Source organism: Ostrinia furnacalis, unplaced genomic scaffold, assembly GCF_004193835.3.
Source record: "Ostrinia furnacalis isolate ACB-3 unplaced genomic scaffold, ASM419383v2 OfSCF2388, whole genome shotgun sequence".
NCBI lineage: Eukaryota > Metazoa > Arthropoda > Insecta > Lepidoptera > Crambidae > Ostrinia > Ostrinia furnacalis.
The window spans coordinates 119,611-138,208 of NW_021132627.1; the positions used below are offsets into that span (position 1 = coordinate 119,611).

The 18,598-nt window shown below is 36.7% G+C and overlaps 2 protein-coding genes across 2 annotated transcripts in view; both read left to right on the forward strand.

Annotated features, from left to right (window-relative positions):
• The window catches only part of LOC114355317 (uncharacterized), a 38,963-nt gene that overhangs the window by 6,222 nt on the left and 14,143 nt on the right, over window positions 1–18,598 (forward strand). The gene's annotated exons all lie outside the window — the stretch shown is intronic.
• The window catches only part of LOC114355316 (uncharacterized), a 68,488-nt gene continuing 58,822 nt past the window's right edge, over window positions 8,933–18,598 (forward strand). Inside the window, exon 1 of the mRNA XM_028308109.1 lies at window positions 8,933–8,978. The gene's annotated coding sequence lies outside the window, so the exon portion shown is untranslated. The remainder of the gene's footprint in view (window positions 8,979–18,598) is intronic.

The window sequence follows — 18,598 nt, forward strand, 5'->3', positions numbered from 1 at the left end:
CTGAAGAAATTAGTAGGTATTATTTTAATTCAAACAAGAAAACGCATCAATCCTACTTTACTAATTGATATTTCAATCATTGAGGTTAAATTCAGATCCATTCCTTATAAAGAAAGAAATCATGCAACTATGTATAAACGGTCTGTATCATAATATCATTGTATCGTTACATAAAACGAGAGTGAAACCTATCGATCGATAAATGTGTAAAAAGTTTTACAATATGGGGCCATAAATCGACAACTAAGCTTAATAATATAATTAAAGCTTTTACTTTCCAGCTCAAAATTAACATTCACACTGATAATATTTACGTTTCATTCATAGATAACTACAGCATGTAATCACCTATATTTTGGAACCAGTATTGCGTGTTTTACAATGGTATGAAATAAAAAATAACGCTTTGTTAAACGCAAATGTAACGACTTTTATTGCACATTATTCTTTAATTACATTGACACTGACTCTGACAACTTGAAGGTTAAATGTACAGTCAGCACAACAGACTATCGCCCGTATTCACAAAGGATGCTTGCTTAAGTGAAGCAGCAAATCGAACACACAGCGTTGAATACAGCTCTGTGATTGGTTCGTGTGTCACCCTGTGTGTCCACGGGCACTGTGAGACCTCAGTAGTGTTTGTGAAGACGGGCGTATACGTTGTTGCAAAGTAGCACCTGTTACGATGACAAAAGATGTTTAACTAAAGGAATGCCACACTGGATGCGTATTGCGGTTAAATAGGTCAAAGTGAACGCAGCCCGCATTATGTATGAACAACATTGTCGGTCTCTATACATTTTGTATTGATGCGATCTGACCGTGCGGGCACGAGCAAAGAAATCGGAGGAGTCTTCCTGGGCCTAGTCACTGGAAAAAAAACTATTTAAAAATCCTAACCAGCGACTTGGACCGTGGACCAAGCTAAAAGTGGGTCAAGTCACTGGAAGACTCGGCAAACCGCACCGCTGACAGATTGTTTTGCCCGGACCGTTGCCCTAACCGACAATATTGTTCATACATGTTGCGGACTGCGTTCATTTAGACCTGACCGCAGACCGCATCTAATGTGGTAAATCCTTTTAAGTGCTGTCGTCTATAAAATTACATACAGTAGCGGGGAAAAGTGTAGGTATTTATTTTTCGCGCGACTACTCGTGGTACTGATCCCGGCAGGCTTATATCCTTATCTGATAACGTTATCAGTGATAAACTTGAAATTTGGCACCCCAAAGAGAGTGGTTACGTGACGTGTGTGATATCTCTGTGATAAGAGATGAAAGTGAAAAATATTACGTGTTTGAGTGACTAAAAGAGTAAGTGCGCTTTGTTTTGTTCTAAGTCTGGTGTAAATAAAGGTGTGTGCCTCCTTTTTAATATGTATCTTCATAAATAGCAACTACGTAATAAAACTGGGGAAAATCTAATGCAACCAATTTTAGAAATTATAGATTTTTTTTAAAGGAGCAAGGAGTAAATATGCGTGTTAAGCTGGGTTGCACTATCTTACTTTAACTTTAACAAACGTCAAATATCTGTCAAACTCCATACAGGAAACGCCGGTTTATTGTTCAAGGTATGGTTAAAGTAAGATGGTGCAACTATGCCTCAGTGCGATAGTAAATTTTTTCGACATTCCAAATCTTTTTCTATGTATTCTAGTATCCGTAATTGGATGTTTCTTTGAAAATCTTTTTTACGTATTTACATCAAATAATGCATTCTCTCATCCGCGTCACAGCACAGATGCAGAGCGCGAATAGTTTTTATTCGATTATTTTCACTCGATATCCGCTCTACTCGATTTCATCTATTTTTATGATCGAACAAACGATTAGAAAGTCGAGCGGGGCAGAAAGAAGCCGGCTTTGTGGAATAACAGGCTTTAGAGGCTCGCCAAATTGAAATATTTGTTTGCATTCGTATACGAAATACGAAGCCTTCTCATGTCGAGTTTAAGTTTGATTGATAAAATTCTAGGAACTGCCCAAATTCCAAAAATCTTCTCAGCGGTACGAGAAAAAGCAATTTTGTTTACAATATCATTTTGACTGAGCGGTCCAGCTATGTTTTTGTTAGTAGATCACAAAAGTTGTAATTAGAAAAGAAAAATAAATGATTATTNGGATTATTGTATCTTACTTTTAACTAGGTAGGTATACGCCTGTTACAATTTCAATGTTATTAAATTCAGATGACTAAGATTTATTCAGATAACAAAAGTAAAAAATACCCATGTTACAAGTAAGCACACCTTGTAAAGTTGTAACCTGCTAACGCCACCTATCGGCGGGTAGCGGTACTACACGCTTGTGTTTACCTTTTGTAGAGCAGAATGAGCTTTTATATGCCTGTTTCAAAGTGACTTATTAAATAAATATGGATTTTTAAAATGCAGCTGATTGGGTTTCTTATAATTGAAAAAAAATTTAAGTTAACAACACAGCGCGTTACTCGCAGAAAGTAAGTTCTGCCCGCCTCCGCTAGATGACGTTGTGTGCACGAAATCAAAATATCTTGTGTTCCGCGATGGTTCTAAGATAAGGTATTATTGGAGTAAATTTTGATTTTAACTATATTATAAACAAAATAATTACATTTGGGCAGATATTATTCTTGATCTCATAAGAGTAGGTACTAACTATGCTAACAGATGCTGTAGTTTTCAATATGTTTCAGGAAACTTACCTACCTATTTTCCTTCCTATCTTGTATTCTTAATTAATTAACTTGGTGTAATATGCAATACGTATTTTTTTAAACTTGAACAAGAACTTAATAATTTTCATATTAAGTTTCAAACCGCAGTGTTTAAGTGTATATTATTGTAAATGGCATCTTATCTTGTTGCAATAAGAATCAAAACCAACTTTTATTAAAGTTGCGTTAAGTTTTTGCGTGTACCATATTCCTCCCACATGCTTCATAGAGTAATGATCTTTTCATATCCATCCATGGTCTCTATTACAACGTGTTAAGTCTCAAATTCTAATGACTATTAGTTTTTTTTTACCAAGAGTCATCTCAGTTATACTTAGGTTTATTCCGTTGGATTTATGATCTTCCTTATAAGGACCAGTAAAAAACGCTTGTAATGTAGTACCTATTCACGATAATCACGATTGTTCAACACGGATTCTATTGTATCTTTATGTTTTCATTATTAAACTGGATGTCCTTATTAATATCTCGGTTGATAGTGTATTTATAAATGCTTTTTGTAGGATGAATTACGTCAGGAAACGGTTGCTATTGCTATAGGCCGATTGAGAAATAAACCAAGCGAAAGGTGGTGTAATTTGACAGTTAGACAAGTTGGAAAAATTCAGTGATTCCTTAACCGAGTTAAAATACGATAAATACGGTCTCTTCAGCACAAAGAAAATTGAAAGATATAAAGGCGTCAAAGTTAAAAAGAAGAGGCCCGTGGCTTCAAGGAGTGCTTAAAAGTATAGCAGTTTGTGACGTCACGCGGAACTTTAACGCATCATAACTTCGTAATAAGATCGAGCGATATGAGATGACCAAAGCCTCGTAATTACTTGCTTGACAAATAAATATATGTGTCCAATATTTTATGATAATATAATTGACGGACTAAAACTTTTTTTAGGAAACTGGCCTGCTCATGTTGAGAGAAACTTAAGCTACGATTTTTGTAATATTTTAATAAGCTCGAGCATTCGATTGACCAATGTCTTATAGTCAAGGTACATCAAAAAGGAGATAATAAATGAGGTTCAAACTAAACCGCCGTTATAATGTCCTATCCCAGATGCATAGCTAAGCTAACTGTATCACCCACGGCGGTTATTATAGATAATTGTGCTAATGCTAATGCCGGCCCGGTAATTGGACATTACCCGGTTAACCGGGTCGCCGGTTGTTTGGCGTGCGTAATGTCAGATGACCGTGGCTCTGTAATTGGCTTGTTAGATTTTAAAATGGGAGTTTTAGGCGATATATGCTACAATACGAAATGCACTTACGCCCGCATTCACAAACATTACTATGAGGTCTCACAGTGCGCGTGGACGCATAGGGTCACAGACGAACCCTCTATTCAACGCTGCACGTTCGATTTGCTGCTTCACTTAAGCAAACATCGTTTGTCAATACAGGCTTTAGCCTATTGATTGATTAAGAAAAAGCACCGAAGATAATTTTCAGGGCTACTATTGGTTACTTCTGGAGTGACATATAAGGTAGAGCTTCTTAAGAGGTGTTTTGGGTCAAAAAGGGGACTAAATAAGACACTACAGACTTTTTGTCGGCAGATAGTTTGGTCGGGCTGCATGTTTTTAAGGTGGTCTGACGGTTTAAGGTATTTTTAGGTTGCCGATATGGTAACCTGTAATCAGTATGAACATAATTAAAGTGCGCACATTATAACGATTTGGAACAGCCGATTCTTATTGGCCATCAAAAAGCAGTAGTCTGGGAGGTGTCCGAGTTAGAATATCAAAAAAAGGGCACTGAATCACAGCTGTTAGATATAATAGAAATAAACGAAGGCGGATTTAAAGTAACTCATAAAATGAATAAATGAAATTTCTATCCGGATGGTTTATGTACCCTTGATTCCACTGGTCGTAGAACAGTAATTTACTTGTGTTGTCTGTTATTAGATTTTTATTAATTAATTATCATTTCCATGCTAGAGCTAGACAAATTGCAGTTAAACATTCCAAAGCCAGCTATCTCAATGCAGATTAACTTTGCGAAAGCCGTCAGTCTATCTGATCGACGACGGAAAGGAAATCATTCGAAAATTTTATATTTAATGTTCACCCACTTTTGAATATATTGGAAAGTCTGAAAGTGCCTAGATAACACAGCTAAAAATCTGTTTAACATCTGTAGGTGTAGCGTTAACCTAAGTCAGTCAGTGTCTGACGTATGGGAGGGGCGAGGGAGGAGTGACATTGACAATATTGACATGTTATGACGTGATAGAGCATACAAATCTGAAACATCTGAAGTCGGGTTAGTAGTAGTTTCGCACGATTTTCCTTCGCAAGAATGTGCGAAACGACCCCTTTCAATAATATTTTTCTTTTAGTAGGCGTTTCGCCCGGATATATCAAAAGTATTAAAAACGGGTGCGAATTGACCCCTTTCAGAACTAGTAATCGCATACTACTAGTTCAAAAAAGAGTCGAGCCTACTAAAAAAAATAATATTATTGAAAAGGGGACGTTTCGCATATTCGTGCGAAGGAAAATCGTGCGAAACTACTACTAACCCCTGAAGTCTCGCTGACGTTTGACGTCTCAAGTGCCGCTCCCATACCTTAGGCACCTATAGATTTTTTATTTTCTAGATCGGTCTCATTCTTGTTCTTTGTTCTTTATATTGACGATCTTCTAAATTACTTTATAGCGGAAGCTCTTGTTTTTCCACGATCATTTTTTTACTGAATTGTCGACAACACATCAGCCTCCAGTTTTGTAGCAAAATTAGGTTTCACCTGATTGAAGTTTCTATAGTTCTTTGTTTCCTAGTGATTGGCGTCACCATATCAGACTGTTCAGCTCCCATAGACGAGTTGCAAAATTTGTCAGTTTTTATGTCGGAAAGCCTTATGTTGTATGGAGTTCAACGTTACAACGGATTCGATTTTCGATTCGTCAAAAAAAAGTGTCAATTGTCTACACCCACAACTTCTCTTTAGCAGCAAAATCGCACTCATTACAAGTAAATAAGTCGCAACAGTGTTAACCTTGATGTGCTTCCATGCATCGACTCGCTTCCCATAGACGCGATGGTACCAGACCGCGGTTTCACTGCGAGCACTCAACCCGCGCAAAGTGCAAGTCATTACACGCTCCGCGGCCGGTGACTCACGCGCAACTGTTCTAGTGCTGGTTTCCAATCTACGTCGATGCGACTTTAGCGGAGGTTTACATAGTAATGCTTCCATAAATTTTTTTTTTCCTCAAATGCATGTGGATCTTTCACCATCATCGGCCTCCCTAGACCAGAGTGGTAAATTGTATTTTCAAATAGCCTCCGGGTTTTTTTATGGTGTACTTGGCTCTGTTTCGGAGCGTTCTTACGCCTGTATTCACAAACGATGCTTGCATGTTGAAGCAGCAAATCGAACGCATAGCACTGAATAGAGCTCTGTGGCAGGTTCGTGTGTCACCCTGTCCGTCCACGTGCACTGTGAGACCTCATAGTAATGTTAGTAATATCATAAGTGCCACTTGTGGTCTAAACTGAATAAATACAAAAGTATTTATTCAGTTCAAGTATTTTTTTCAAAATCAAATCAAAAGATTTTGATTTTGAAAAGAATACGGGCGTTTGTGTCACTGTCTAAGGGGGGGAGGATCATTTAGTCTCCACTGCAGTTCTTTAGACTCTAGTTTATTTAACAGAGGTAAATGGAAGACTTGGGTTACAATCCCTCCCTTGCTAGACTAGTTGGTTCCTTAGTCTCCTTTTACTACATCCACGGGAAAAGTGAAGACGGCCCTCCTTTACTCTATCTCACACACAACTCTATCTCTAATTTACTTAAATTCCGAATAGTCCTTGGACGTGAAACCACGAATAAACAATACTTTTGACGATCGATTTTTTGTAGAGTCAAGACTTTTTTTCTTGTCAATGGAAACGCACAATTTCATGGTCAAACAACGTACCAAATAGCATAGTTTGTTTCCCCGACTCTCTACCGATGCCGCACCATGACCGATGGAAACCGCGGTGGTCCCATGATCGACTGGTATTGATGAACCGTCCGGTACATGATACAGTCATTTGTTAATCGTAATCGTACACCAAGGCTGGGTTGCACCATCTTACTTTAACTTTGACAAACGTCAAAAATCTGTCAAACTCCATACAAAAAACACCGGTTATCGCTATAGTTACGGTTAAAGTTAGGTGGTGCAACTCAGCCTAAGTGGTCGAGTTCACGGACAATTTCATTATGGACTCGAGGGGATGCCTCTAAATGGAGCTTTTGGATGTTTAATTCAAGCTTGCTATAATAAACCACTTATTTAATTTCCCCTACGTAATTTACATAGAACTGCGTATTTGTTATTCCCTAATGCTAAAATATGAAGGATAAATTAGTTTTTTTTATAAATTAGTTAAAATTTTGGTATATTATTATTATAACTTAATAAAAATATCTCATCGTCTCTTCGACAATCGTCTATTAAGTACATATTCTCGCTAAGTATAAAATTATCTAGTTTATTTATTATATCGGAACCGAAGGATATAAATAAACCTACCATATCAGCATCAGATCTGTCTAATGCATATGCATCACTACTTAGCAATGTAAATCCAAAAATCTTGGAAACAAGCATCGTAATTTGCACCAATCAAGCATCTTATTACTACTAGGGTTTCTGATTTCTCGACTTATTTTTTTTCTCGAGTTTCGGGAATTCTCGAGGCCAAAGTCTCGAGTTTTCTCGGGTCTCGAGTCTTTTAATTAAAACTGTTGAAATCGGATGAAATTTAATAACAACACGGGTTTTTATTAATGTTATAATGTGTCTGGGTTATCCCAACTAATCCCAANAAATACCTCACTTTGGGCCCACCTATGGGATCAATTAGACCAATTTTTATGGTTATAAAACCAAATAATGATCTCACGTGTCCTCTTTAACAGATGGATAGCGATTAATCCCAACTTAACAGTTTTATAGCCATAAAAGTTGGCTCTAGCGTAACTACCTATTTTTTGAAGAATTGACTCTGGATCCTTCTAAAGATACATTTTTGGGGTAAAAACCTTTCCTTTAATGAAATGAAGGTTAGAACTAGGCTTTCAAATGGTGCCAATATTGGTGGGAAGTGGGGAAGCATACGTTTCAAAATGCTTGTCGCGGGAGGTGCGATTTATTTGATGTCGAGTGTAGTTACGGTTAAAGTTAGGTAGTGCTAGTAGCCTAAGTGGTCGAGTTCACGGACAATTTCATTATGGACTCGAGGGGATGCCTCTAAATGGAGCTTTTGGATGTTTAATTCAAGCTTGCTGTAATAAACCACTTGTTTCATTTCCCCTACGTATTTACATAGAACTGCGTATTCTTTATTTTTATAAATTAGTTAAAATGTAGGTATATGATTACTTAATAGAAAGATCTTAATCTCTCTCTTCGACAATCTTCTATTAAGTACAAATTCTCGCTAAGTATAAAATTATCTAGTTTATTTATTATATCGGAACCGAAGGATATAAATAAACCTATCATATTATCAGCATCAGATCAGATCTGTCTAATGCATATGCATTACTACTTAGCAATGTAAATCCAAAAATCTTGAAACGCGCATCGCAATTTGCACCAATCAAGCATCTTAATAACGGATATCATAAACGTCCCATTTCAAGACTTCCATAGGTACTCATCCAGATATAGTGGACTATCAAACTACGGAGCTTGTACCACGTTTCTACGTTAACTGAATTGTTGTCCAAAAGTTAACTTTGCCAAATGGGGCCGAAAAGCTTCGAGCCACAGGAAGCGATGCGGCCTGATGCTCGACAGGTGCAGTGCAAACCCACCTGACATTTGTTTTTGTTTTACAACCTGGTTTTGTTCAAGTTAGAAAGGACAGAGCTATGTCCAAAATTCTACAGGTCCTAATTCATAGATATGAAACATTTTTGTAAATCTAAGTGTTGGTCAATTTTTAAAAACATAACGTGTTACTATACTAACACCTTAATGCGTCAAACCACACACCATGTTTTAATTTACTATTGTCACCAAATCAAACGGTCTGTTAGTAGAGCACACAATGTCAAATGCCCAGTTTTTGAGGTGCGCTTATCTCGACGTCACGTGCGGACTTTTTTTTCTTTCACCCCCTCCCTCCCCCCTAAGGCTGATAACCGTGAACAGGCGGCGGCGCCCGCGCAAGCAGCCGCGCTAGTCTCCTCCCGCGCGCCGCACCGGACGGCCGTATCGCTGGCCAACAACAAAACTATTCCCAAAGTATGTGATTGTGAACCCCCAAGTGATTCGTGTATGTGATCAAGTGCACAGGTTTGCAGTTTAAAAGTGATCGGAACGACGTATCTTGGATCGGATCGCATCGATACCGTTGTGTCGCGCTCCGATGACTCGGTTAATAACTCGTGGATCTACAGATTGTAGTGCCTGTGTAATAGTTGCTAAGATTTAGCACCGCGGAAAGTTCAATTACCTTGCACGGGTAAAATTTATACGGACACAAATGTTTCCTATGATCTCTCACGTTTTATTGTGCACGGTTCTAGGTCGCTTTCAATTTCGCTGCCAAACAGGTTGACGTTTTATTTCCTTTTTGTGTCATATCTAGCGTTGGAGAGGACAACTCGCTCGGTCGGACCACAATATCGAGTCATTTCACTCGGAATTACATTTTCAAATCGGTCGTTCGCCGAGGTTATTGCTTGGTTATCCATTAACTCTTGCCTTTTGTGGCATAAGATTGTAATTAGCTGTGTTGACATAACCTTGAGGTGGCATGTGGCATATATTATGATAAAACTCGGCTAGATATTGTTGATAAATTGAATTATCTACTTAATAGGTTAGCAGCAATTATTGTTATGCTTGATAGATTTGGTTTGGAAGGTTTTGTAGTGAAACGGCGCAATTGGGCCTTGGTTTCCGCAGTTGCAACAGACTATTCAACGGGCGTTTATAAAAATGACCCAAGTGATAGACTTAAAGCTGAAGTATATAACGGAAAAGTAGCACTAGTATCTACTTTAATGCAACAAGTAAATGATGACACGGAATTCGAATAACAAGTAAAAGTATTAAGGCTGTATTTAAGAAGTAATAATGTCGAGATAAAATGTCGTGTCCTGCAAACCGTGTGGTCGACTTTACTCAGTCACGATGCTGCACAATTATTTCTTGTACAAATTGCACAGAAAGTATCTGAACGATGCCGAGAGAGAATAAATTTTAAGTGAAAGATAAAATCCGCCCGGCGTTTTAAATTTGCGTGGCTGCGAGCCTTTTTATACTGTCAAGGTCTGCCTGAATCAGGTTTGGGTTAATGCTATACCGTTTCGGCAGTGTTCTTGCTTTTTCCATTCTTAGACTTAATCAGCATTGTATTGTTCCTTTCCAATTATTTACACAATGAGTTCTTTTTGACCGCTTCTGTTAAATCAATTGCATCGTCGGCATTTACCAAGATCTTAATACCATTTACATTATTGATTGAATAAGCCAGTCCGTTTATTAGAACATTCCCATCAACTACTTCATAAATACTAGTTGATGGTTCAGTTTAACGCACCAGTTAAAACATAATATCGTCGTAAGCCATGTCAAAGCCACCATTTGCATTTGTATCGCCCAATCTAACGCGGTCAAATTGAAATGCAAAACTTAGATCACATGTAGAGTTGTAGACATGAGTCAACGCTGCAACACTAGCAGATTGACGTCAAAACCTTATCTGCATTGTAAAAAAGAAACAGTTTTATACAATTTGGATTGTCGCTAAGAGTCAAATAAAACATGACTCTTTTATTGAGTCATATTTCCAACCTTTTTGCAGAATCCATAAGAAAAAATAAATTTCAAGCTTCTTAATTTGAGCATTAGGTTTAGGTATGATTAGTAATACTTGACAATCAAATTGTTTATCAACTTTAAGAGGTATAAATAGTTAATAGAGTTCATTATTAACATGCGTTTTGAATCTGACCTTACGCTTTCTATACGATCTGTCGTAATAGGAAAGTGTGGGAGTCAAATCTACGCTCATGAATTTGGCAATGGGACGTTTAAACCACAATACTGTTTGTTATTCAGCTTAATTGCTGTAGGCTTTATCTCTTAATGGTTAGGATTTACATTCGCATGGTTTGTGGTTTCCATCAAGTTTGGAAGCATGGTTTTAGTATAGTTTTGTTTAAAATGCATAAGTTTTTTCTTGTTAGAAAATATTGCGTTGAAAATGTCTTAGAAGGTTCTGGAGCGTTTGTGTATCTTTTTTAATTGGTTCCTTTTATGAAATACTTTAGAAAGTTACTAGCGAAAGAATGCTAACATAGAGGATGTACGATGTTCGTGTAATACTGGAATTTGTTGTATATTTTTCCACGTTTCAGAAACCGATGTACCGATAAAGTATACCTACTTGTTCCATTTCTCGTATCTGAGAATTTATCGCTATCGGAGGATGATAGGTGATAATGATATCGAGTTCATATCACCTGGTGATGTCATGGGCTATTGTTGTGTTTTCCATTGAAAAACTGGTTATTTTAGTTGTCACTTAAGGTAAAATTCATTCAGTAAGTGAAGTTAAAGAAGTAAGAAAAAGCACAACATTTACTGAAGTGACAAGAAGTTGAAACTATTATATGCAATCTTGAAGACTTCTTTATTAACACGTTTGTTTATTCAACTAATAGACATAAGAAAAAAACTAACCTGCCTGATTCACTATTTAATAAGACAATTAAACACCATGCAACGTTAACGTTTTGCAAAAACAATGCTCCATAATAGAGCCAAAACAATGGATTCCGGTTGTATAATATGATTTTTTATGTAACATTTGATGAGATTAAAATGACTGGTACACGGAATCACCTTTGTTTACATACTGATTATTTTGAATGAGTAATGGAGATAGGTAGTTTCTGGCTATATTTTTTGTGCAACTTCTGGCTAAAATACCTACGTTATTTGAACTTTTTCGAAGCTGCGCTATCAATATGACGATCAAATAATCGACAATTATATCAAGAAAAGTTGCATTATCAACTGATAATTTAAATTTCACTATCCGGCAATAATGTACTGTAGATGCATATCATATAATGAGAAGAAAAGCATGCAACACGTCCACGCATACAATGTTTAAGAAAGTGAATAATCCATGCAATATTGATGGAGTTCTTGCTTATATCATTCATCAATAAGCATTCAAAACACAATCTTGTTAATGAAGATATTACTATTTGTTCTGTAAGTAGCGGTTTCTAAATAATCATCTGCTTCGACGTTAATTAATTAATTTTGTTTTAATTACAAAAGATAATGACAAAGAATTCTAAATAACAATACTTACCTACTTCGAAATTTACTAAAAATATGTGTAGTGACACAAAGTTAGCTTCAATATCTAAAAATGTACCTGTTCTTAAACCATTCTCAAACCTCAAGTCTAAATGGACGCACTAGTTTGATCTATTGCTAGTTTGACTTCTTGTCAACTTAATCTGTAGTATTTTTATTGGACATAGGAAAATTATGTATCTGAAGCATATTCTTAAAGTTACATAATATGTCAATCAACAAATCTGCAGGACGTCCTGAGAAAGGTCGCGGCAACCTTAACACAGATAACCGCTGATAACCGGTTATCAGGTCGGGTTTAAAAAATACAAGACCAAATTATACATGGCAGTTAGTGTTATAAATAAATTAATTTTTCACTTTCCTAATGTTTTAGGCACGTCTGAGGATATAACTCTCAAGTATGCTTCTACATTTGAGAAATGATAATAGCAATTTTTTATTAACTTCTCTTTTTATAAGTTATAACATATTGCCTTTCTAAGCCATTATGGATTACCAGAAACAATAACAAAAAAATCAATCAAACTCTAGCTAGATCTTTTACGAAACAATACCGTTGCGTTCACTTAAAGAGATGAAACATCACACCTTGTTAAGAAAATTCACAAATCAACGAACGGACACATCTGATAGAATCGCGTTCAGATGTATTTTTTGTTTGCTGAAACATTATTAAGCATAAAGAAAAAAGTCAAAGGATATTGTTAAATCTATTAAAATGTACGGATATATCAAGAACCGTTGTAGCGTCTTATGAAGGCAGTTGGGAAGCCCATCCAACTGTTTTGTCGGCCAAATCAAATCGGTGTAATGTGCGCACTTTCATACATCTCCATACTGATCAACAGGCCGACCCAACTATCGGCCAACTAAAACTCGGTGGTCTGCGCCTAGGCTTACAGTCGGCATCAAATAGTTTGTGACACCCAAAGAGGCCAAAAAGTTGACAACACAACCTTATCTACACTAATATTATAAAGAGAAAAGATTTGTACCTATTTCTGTATGTTTGTAATGAATAGGCTCAAAAAGTACTGGGCCGATTTAAAAAATTATTTCACCATTCGATAGCTACATTATCCACGAGTAACATAGGCTAAATTTTATTTTGGAAAAACATAGGGTTCAGGTGTCCACGCGCGCGAAGCCGCGGGCGGAAAGCTAGTTTTAAATATAACAAAGACGTGCTGCGAACTTTTTGGCTACATTTGGGTGTCACGAATTATTTGATGCTGACTTGTACAACCTACTTAATATTCAATAAAAATAATGATATACTGCCTAAAAACATGAAAAATTAGAAATGCGAGACATGTTTGACAAACAAATATTACCCATGAAATTTTCGATCTATTTGCATTCCTCGTTTGAACAAGTCAAACAAAGGCGTCTGGTTTCGTACTGGTCGTACTTGTGCCAGTTTGCAGGCAAACGAACTGATGCACACACCTTTATTGTATGTAGCGATATTGGCTCCGTGCACGATTACAGCGCCAACTAGCGTCCACAACTTTGTGGGCTCTGTCACATTGACATTTAGGTCGTATATTTGTGAAAAAATATCGAAATGATAAAATAACAAATATTTTCAAGTAATAAATTGTTGTGATACCACGATTTGGGTGGAAAAAAGGTTTTGAAATCATTTTGGTCATTCAAATCAAATGAGGTAAGTCCAAAAAGTGTGTTTAATTTTGATTGTGTCAGGGTTTGTTTACTTCATTTATAGTTGTAGTTTAACAGTAAAACAAAAAGAAAAAGCTACTTTAACGGTTTCATTATATAACATTAAATATATTTAAATGTTTCTGTGTCGCTAGTAATAAATTAAATATCGTTTTCAGATCGAAATGAGTATCGTTTTGAAGACCGGGTTTGTGAGAGTTACAATATCAAATTCCAACCACAAACCGTATTTAAAGGAAAGTTGTTGGTATTGGCTGGACAAGTCCGAGATGTAGAAGAATTAAGAACAAAACAAGGGCAGAGTTCAATAATTCACGCTCTCAACTTAAGGCAAACATCTGTGCACAACAACTACTGTGACTCATTTTTGTACTACCACGTTGTATAGTCTAGTTATTTCCAAATTGTAAACGGCTATTAAACCAGCCCTATCGAAATACAGTTCACTCTTTTATTTAAGTTCCCAGTAGGACCCTTTTTATGCGAATAATTAATGATATTAAAATGTATTATGTAGAATCGCTTTGCCATTGACAGATACATCTGATGACAGAGCTAACATTATTTCTACTTTTGACCACCATGAGCGCTGCGATAGATTATGTCCCCCCCACCTAGTACTTCGCACCCAGCGAATATGCGGGTGATGGGAAACTAGGTGTGTAAAATATACAGGGTGTTAGGTAAATGGGTATATGAGCCGACACTAGCACAAAATATTTTTTATAAAATCCGATTTGTATGAAAATTAAAATAATTAAAATGAAGATATCAATTTTCTGACTTCACCATACCATTTATATGCCCATGTTAACATGGGCTAGTGTCGGCTCATATACCCATTTACCTAACACCCTGTATAGCAGGGCGCGTGAAGTAATGGTACCTATATAGAAAAGTAGTAAGTCACCAACCACTTTTATGTCTAAAAGTATACAAGTATTTGTTGAACGACTAATACGACGGTACATGGTGATTCATCATAATGTGCTTTATACGATGGTAGAGAAATGCCATGGTTTTTGTTAGGTGCTGNAGGTGCTGCGAAATTTTTTTATCTGTGTATGTTCTGTCTCTGATAGAAACGTAGCAAAAAGCTTGTCGTAAAAAAACCATCCAGCCACTTGGCACCTAATAGGGTTAATTTGGAGGTTTTGGCTATCTTTATAAAACTTAAAGAGGTTATAACGTAGCCTCACATATGGCTGCATTAGCCCGGCTAACATTGCATTGTGTACAATTATAGAATATCATTATGCCATTGAATGCGTTTAAATCCGCTCTATAAGGCTCGCCTGATGCTTTGTACAGACATCGCATCACGCTTAACACTTAAGCATTTTATGTGGTGGGAATAGAAGCTATTTTGCGACTAAAATGATATGTCTGACGAGCTGTTGATTGTACTGCATTCTGCTCAAAAACCACGAAGGTCGGCTGCAAGGTTTGTGTTTTTACTTAGTTTAAATAAGTACAATCTGCACCCAACTATAATAATTAATCTCTTAAAACATGAAACCACAGCAGATATCTTTTAAAAGTAAAATCCGTAAGGTTCATTACTTGACAATTAAATATAAAACCAAGAAAGGCTGGTTTCATGGCTAGCTCTCTAGATCTTTCAAATGTTTTCTTATTTTTTAGTAATTTCTTGATATGGTAGAGTTAGTAAATGTTGGTTTTTACTTTATTCTCGTGTGAATGACTATACACTCATGAAAATGTAAAAAACTAAAAAAACTTGTCGGAGGCACTTTATTAAACGTTTTTTAATACCACGTTCGTGTTCGTTCAGTTTACGGTTGTTATGTGTCCCATAATTTATTTCAAACACGACCGAGGTGTATCTTACATGTCAATAATGTCCCTTACTGTGATAGCAATTCATATGCAAATAAACACTTGTCTCTATACAATTCTTATAGATTTTAACTCTTATTAAAAGCATTATAAAGATGAATATGCCTTGAATGGTAGTTAACTTAATAACTTATAAGTATATCAGTTTTCTGATGCAGACAGTCTGTCGGTTTGCTCGGCCTTGATTTGTGTAACAATATGCTGATTAATGTCGCACTCAAGGCGTTCTGACAGATCACGATTGTTGAAAAACTTATAGGTACTTGTCAATTCTGATTCTCATAGAACTTGTCCAGGACCTCCTGGATTTTAATTCTGTCGATTTAGTCTTGTTCTTAATGTTTATCTGACTTTCTAATTAGATTTTCCAGATGATCTTTTTCTTTTTTAGTTGTAAATTTTTTTTTTTATACTCGTGAAGAACTGGGCTTCTTCTTATTAACAAGCATGGCTTCTTCTGCATTTTATATCAGATGTCAGATCATTTTGCAGTCAAATCAAGTCAAAATGATTGACGAACGGGACTATCTATACCTACCTTTCGTTCTCACCTCTACAACTCCTGTGTAGCCAGGACCTACACAGCTTGACCGCCAATAAAAACACAACCAGTGACGGTCAAGTTTGTCCCCCGTAACGTAACGTAACGTTCCCCGTTAAACTGTCATTGGACGTAGGAGTTCGGAGTGCCACAGTAGTTAAAGGCACCCTAAAACTATACCCTCTTCTTGTATTTAAAACACTTCTATTACTAATTGTTGGTGAATGAAACCTGCAAATCCAAGACGATTACAACAGCATTTAACCAGCGACGCGACCCGCTATTAGTTCTTATCACTTATCACTATCTTATCGCGTGAGATAAGCGCCAGTAAACACCCAGCGCGTTTGTCTTGCACTAATTATAGTTATAGTTGGGTTGATATCGTATCTAGAGACTGGAATATGAAAGGGTATCATTAATATTAAAATTTTGATAGGACTGTTGAGTCTATAGGTTAACGCTAACTAACATTGACTTATTATGACACTAGCTATTGCCCGCGGCTTCACCCGCGCAATTTTTAGTTTGTCACAGATCGTCATAAATTACAGCCTATAATGTTATTCTGGGTTATAAACAACTAGCTTTTGCCCGCGGCTTCACCCGCGTGAAAATTAGTTTGTCTCAGATCGTCATAAATTTATAGCTTATATGTTATTCTGGGTTATAAACAATAATACTGTAAAGTTTCAACAAAATCCGTTCAGTAGTTTTTGCGTGAAAGAGTAACAAACATCTATCCAGACATTGAAACTTTCGCATTTATAATATTAGTAGGATAGTAGAATTGTACAGTCCTATACTTACGATATTACATGAATAAAATATAGTGACAACGTGTAATTAACCGATCGAATCTAAATGACCGGTTACACGTAAGTTTTGCAATCCCTAATTTGACTAACATTTATCACACTCGCATATCTTAATCTAATCTTTAAGTAATTGCAGTTTCTCATCATAGTCGAAACTGAACTTAAATCTATGTTAAAATAATGTTAGTACGTTACTATACAGCATCTGCATACCTATACTTAGCTTAGGCGCAAACCACCGATTTTTAGTTGGCCGATAGTTGGGTCCGATTTTAGGTATCGGTGTAATGTGCGCACTTTCATGCATCTTCATACTAATATTCAACTATCGGCCAACTAAAAGAATAAGAATAAGAATAAGAAATTTATTCATAATGTTCATTACATGTCAAAGTTGGTGGTCTGCGCCTAGGCTTATAGAAGTTCTGCAACTATCGGATTTCCAAATCGCTACATAATGTAGATCGCATAGTTATAGTAGACATAAACATTTATAATACCGCACGTGGCAGAACACCACCCAGATAGGTGACAACTGACAAGACAGGACGGCTACTCCGAAACGGTGTTTCTGTAGTTTCGGGTCTATCTGCCACCGTCGCTCATGCTGGCATCTCGCTTTACCTGAGAGGGATGGCAACATTCGAAACTTCGGATCACGTTTTTCGGAGTAACCTCCCAGACGCGTCTACCGCAGACGCTAACGGTCAGGTAACGGTGACTGCCCATGTAGCACAAGCACAGATTAATTGTTGCCCAAAACGCGATTGAAGTGCGGACTGCAAGCAAAAGAGAAAGCTAACACCAAGCAACAGATGTCAAAATCGAGTGACCGAATGTAGGAAGCTGAGGAAATTGGGCTCCAAATTGGTGGTCCAAGTGATGCTTCCTGCAGTTCCTTCCTGATTATGTTAACTACATTCTCTCGAGAAGTGTATATTGTTACATAATAATAATAACTAATATGTTACTCCTTCATGCACAGGTTTACTGCAACGATGAAAAAAGTTTTGGGATTTGTTCTTTCTTTTCTTACTTAGATCTTACACCAGTTTTCAATGCATAATGCTAGTGCCTAGTACGTACTACGAGGGGCGGCTGAAAAGTTTTGAGCCTAGGGTATTAAAAATGCTGATAGAAAAGTATAAAAAATATATTTTTCTATTTAATCTCCCTCTACTACAATGAACTTCTTACATTTGTGTAAAAGAGCTTTTGACCACTGAAAAAAAAATTCGCAATCTTTGCCTTCGAAATGAGCCTTTAACGCCACCTTCATTTCTTTGTCACTCAAAAATCTTCGTTCCTGGAGGTCTTTTTTCCAATTTGAGAATTAGACGAAATAGCTAGGGATTCGGACTAAACTGTGTGGTGGGTGATTAATTTCTTGAAATCCAGTTTTACCCGGGGCAAGCCATGCAAAATGCGCGGTGTACGCGGGCGAATTGTCTTGCGTTAACAGATTTCCTTTCGCCAGTTTGCATCTTAATATTTCAACAACCACTTGACGCATTTTTATCAGTAGTACAGCATAATAATCCCCGTTTATTGTAGTTTTTTTTTTAAGTAGGTAGTCAATGAATAAAATTCCTCCACAATCCCAAAAATAGTGG